The 5,000-nt window shown below is 39.0% G+C and overlaps 1 long non-coding RNA gene across 1 annotated transcript in view; it reads left to right on the top strand.

The window, feature by feature from the left end:
- Window positions 1-4,124, top strand: part of LOC138020128 (uncharacterized) — a 4,605-nt gene extending 481 nt beyond the window's left edge. Inside the window, exons 2-3 of the long non-coding RNA XR_011126314.1 lie at window positions 1,709-1,762; window positions 3,012-4,124. This is a non-coding gene — a long non-coding RNA (uncharacterized lncRNA). The remainder of the gene's footprint in view (window positions 1-1,708; window positions 1,763-3,011) is intronic.
- The last annotated feature ends 876 nt before the right edge of the window (window positions 4,125-5,000 follow it).

Genomic DNA, 5,000 nt, shown 5'->3' with positions numbered 1-5,000 from the left:
AATTGGGTAATTCGATTGCGCACTTTTATCCTTGCACTTCAACCGGGATTCCCAGAACACAATTGTTACGGAGTTTGCTTGTTCCAGAGATGGCGAAGCAAGTTGAATTGTCAGTGCGCTGTGTAGTCAAGGGCTATCACGAATGCCCTTTTGAAGTGAATGTCGGAGAAATATTCTACGCATTCAAGAAGAGAGGAGAACGTGGGAATGCGTTCAGAGTTACGAATGATCGGGGGCAGCTCGGCCATCTTCAAATCGAGCTTGTTGGTCCTCTTTGGCCCTTACGCAAAGAGATTACTGTGTAAGTTTAAAAACGCCACAATACAAAACAAGGGAAAACAATAATCGGAATGTGTCATGTCAATAACTGGAACTCATTTTATTTTTATTATTTTAGAATTGTGACAGGACCTCCAGATTCATTGTATGATTCTATGATTCTATGATTCATTGTATTATGGTGTTGTTGCATTCTCTAATATACCAAGCAAGTGTTCTGAGCATTGTAGAGTGCCTTCTTTATGCTATTCTGGAAGCGCATTACATTTTCCTTTTAACAATTATTCTGCTATCTTCCCTTTCGGTTGCACGGGTGAATGTTCAAGATGTATGTTCTTGGCCTGCATGCGTATATTCAGGCAGCATGACAGTGAGCGCAGACAAAAACATTTTCCTCAACTAATTAACAAGCTGGAAGAGAGCGACACTGAAGAGACTTGAAGACAATTTTTTTCTTGTTTCGAGACGATCAGAGTCTAGTAATTTAAGTGAGCTTTTAATAGTAATAAGGGGTAAAAATGCTACAAATTTAACATAAAACACCACAAATAAAGATAACTGAATGGTTTGTTCATTCATATGGTGCGTTTTATTTAAGAAAATGACAAATTTCATAATCAATAAAAATCAATAATAATCAATAACAATCCATGAAAATCAATAGAAATCGATACTCACACAACTTTAAGTCTTCGATTTTTATCGATTTCCAATATCAATCGATTAATTGTTATTGATTATTATTGATTATCATTGATTTTATCGATTATCGGAAACCATTGATTGACAACGCCGGGTACTGCCTGTAGATCATGTTGGTCATTGCTATTAAAATTCACCCATGTGACAAGGCGGCCATGTTGGTTGGCAATACAATTTCTTTTTGCCAAATAATACAAGTTTAGTTCCGGTCCCAGCGGAGAGACGGATTATTGTCCTTGCCAACCCACACGGCCACATGACGTATGCAAACCAGCAATACTGTACCACATTTGTTGGTGACCCACTGGGATACGTTTGAAAAAGGATCGATCAATCAATCAATCAAGCAATCAACAACAACAACGGCAACATGAATTACATTGAATTACTAAATTATTTACAGGGGGATAGGCCCGCAGGCAGACATGTTTATTGACATGAGTGTTAATTTATTTAGCGAATATAAATTATGGTTATTTTATGACCCAGCTCATTTTGGTATGTATGCTTTTTTTTTGGTAACATTAAATAGTACAGTCTTTTTTTTAGAATTCCTTAGCTAGTAATGTATTCCTTTCCACCATGGCAAATAGTCTCAGTGGAACAGTACATATGTTTTTACCTATATTAATCTTTTATACCCCAACATAGTGTAAGTCCAGTATAAGTCTGGCCAGTTTAGGCCGGTTTAAGTGTCAATGGGTTAAATCATTGTTGTATGAAACAGGTTGGACTAGCAGTGGGCAACATATTTGGCATATACTTAGCTCAGAAATATGAGGTAAGTTGCCATTGAGGCCATAAACAGGTAGCTACAGTAGTTTGTCTTGTCAGGAAAAGTATTTAAATAATTTATTTGTTTCTGGCAGGAACTTAGCATTTCAGTTTCTCATTTGCTGTGTCTTTGTACAGGGTTAACCTTGAAGAAAAACATTTATAAGTACCTGCAGAAAAAAGAAATTTTAAAAAGAAAGCACATAGAAATGAGTAAATCCAAACTGGTATGCTTCAGGTTGAATTTAACCCTGTATGAATGCATCTTGTGTGTTTCAAGTCAGCAGTCTTGGTGGTTTTAGACCCATCAGTGATCTTCCTCTGATCCATGTATACCTCTTTACAGGATATCACTTGAAAAGAAAACATTAATTTTGCCAAAGCCCCTGTTTCAGATCTGTCCAGAAATGATTCTGTACACGATGATTTTTATAAGCCATCGCAAAGTGCCTCCTTACCTTTTCCCTCAACTTCACCATGAACATTACAGGGGCGTAGCATTCTTTACATAAATATGCAAGTGTGTACTTGAGAAAATTTGGTAGGATTTTTTAAAATATCTTTTGTTCTATTATAAAGTACAAGCCCTCCGAGGCCCGTGCACAGTGTCAGTCTCATCACCAGTCCATTGTTCTCAGTTATTTTTGGAGGAAAGGTTATGATGATGATGTATGACAGAACTTGCAACCTCTTTCCCTTTGCTTATAAACCCCCTGTTGGTGTTGTAGCTTGCTGAAAATTCAACAGATGGGTAAAATAAACAACTAACTACTGCATTTTCCTTTGCATTTATTTATTGAAAATAATGCTCTTCGGAAATAGTTTCAAATGGTATTTGAGAGACCCTAAATTTCAAAAGTTTCTGGGGGGGGGGGGGGGGCATGCCTCCAGACCCCCCTAGTTTGGAGTGCCTTTGGTGTGCGTACACCTTCAGAATATCACGCTATTATAGTCTGTGCATTATTCACATGCTGGATACAATGTGATAAACATATCAGAAAGGCTATAAAGCTGCATGAAAAAGACCCATGAAGGGTGGGTGGGAGGGGGAGGGCAGGGCAGGGCAGGCAATGGTGGATGGCAACAAATAAACTGAGCTGACAACAAACCATGTGACCTGAGGATTCTCTACACAGTGGACGCTATTCTCCCAGCTTTGTTTGAGAAAATCATTTTCTGTGATATTCCTCAGCCAATGGAAAAACACTCATCTCTGATACTAGTAAAGTGTTCCTTTTTTCTTTCTTTTATATTAGCTACCAGAAATTCACTCGCTTGTAGAAACAATATTTTCCAAGGCAAAAGAATATGAGAAGTCAACAAGAAAGTCTGATGATGGTAAAGATTAATAAATATTATTATGGATTGGAGAACAAAGAAATGGAAAACATGCATGATGCACCTGTGAAGGGGGGGACATGAATTCATGGAAAGAAACTGGCAATAGATGACAAAGTAATGATAACTGCAAAGTGGAATGCACAAAAATGTGATAGAGAAGATCTGAAAGTCATACCTGAGAACTGCAGATGTGAGGTAATCTTGTTGGGAAAGAATAATCACCGGCAATACGGCAATCACAAAGAATCCCTACCTGCACTGGATTGAATGCATGGTCATGACTTTGAGTCTCATTCAACCCTGGAATTTTTCCAGATACAATAACTTATTACAATCTGCTACCTGGCGATTTGATAAATGGTTCCAAAAGAAATGGTGGAAATTGACTCACTTAGCCCTTTGCTTTAAGAGTGCCACTTATAGATTTTACTTTGTTTAATGCCAGATGATTTAACTCTTCAACAGCGGGAAAGTGTTAGCCACATGAATGTTTACTAAAAAAAAAAGACTCCTCTTTTTGTACCGTAATCCTTTTCCTCAAAGACTGTGACAAGCAGATTTTTCTCTTTCTAACACCAGGCCCCAGTTGTTCAAACGATGGATAGCGCTATCCACCGGATAACTCACTATCCAGAGGATAAGCACTAGTAAAACCGATTGAGTTATCCAGTGGATAGTGATTTATCCGCCGGATAGCGCTATCCATCGTTTCAACAACTGGGGCCTGATGATTTTACTTGTCAATGGGCATCCGTTAAAGACAAAAGATTTAAATCTTAAGAAATCATGAGAAAAAAAAGGATGAAGGGGGCGTGGAGTAGGGGTAACCTGTTTTTTCTACAGTTTGTTCAGGGGTCAAGCTAAGCACCAGAAATTTATAATGGCTGCCCATTCTGTTCTTAGTATTTTATGTATGAGGCTTAAAATAGATGTCAGAGAAATGTTTAATTTCCTTCATCTTTCGTAAGCTGTAGAAATTCTTCGTTTTCTTCATCCTCACGTCATCAACAACAGGCTGGGTCAATGCAGACATCGTGCGTCACTGTTACCTAGACTACAGCCCAGCATTTCCCATTCCCTAATGTTGAAGCGATTTGCATCCAAGCACCGATTTTAGTGACTGACGAAGGTGTGGTTTGGGGGAAGGGTTTCAAACTATTACTTCTCACTTGGAGTCATCATGCACACAGTTTCAAAATCAGAGGTGAGCACGTAGAACTACTTGTTCGAAACGCGAGAACTACTTGTTCGAAACGCGAATTTTCTAGTATTCAACTAGGAGCAAGGACCATCTTCCTTTTTAGGCAATGTGCTTTTCGATTGTCTAACGTTTTCCAATCAGAAATGACCCGAGTTCGCGAAGAATTATGGTTCCGTAGCGTTCGCGAGTCATATTGATACTTGGGATAATATGCGTAAACGGGATTTCGTGAGTAACAACAGATCGTCATTTCCCCGACTGTACATGTCATCAGGATATTCCTCATCGCGTGACCTTGAATCAGCCGCAGGTGTTAGGAAATCCCGGGGTAACCGGGAGTCCGTTTCAAAAACCGTGCAGGTACTTGTGTTTATGACTGATATCCTGGTCGTCATCGGACGACGTAAACTCCCCTACAAGATCAGTCTGTGAAGAAGAAAAGTGTTAACGGAAAAATTAATTTTTCCCGACCTTGCAGAAGCACAATTATATGTAATTATTCAGTAGTCCTAAAGTTGCCCTGGTTAGTCAAGCGTATTGCTACTGGTATCAGTACACTGGAGTCTGTCCTATACAATTAGAGCTATCTGCACACAAGGTATACAACTGTGCATACTCGACTCTGTAGGCTCAAGAATTGTGAGACTGGAGTGACGGAAAAGATGTGAAGTGAGACGTCGTGATGACAATTCATTAGTTATGG

Source organism: Montipora capricornis, chromosome 10, assembly GCF_036669925.1.
Source record: "Montipora capricornis isolate CH-2021 chromosome 10, ASM3666992v2, whole genome shotgun sequence".
Taxonomy (NCBI): Eukaryota; Metazoa; Cnidaria; class Anthozoa; order Scleractinia; family Acroporidae; genus Montipora; species Montipora capricornis.
This window is presented reverse-complemented; position numbering and strand designations above follow the sequence as displayed.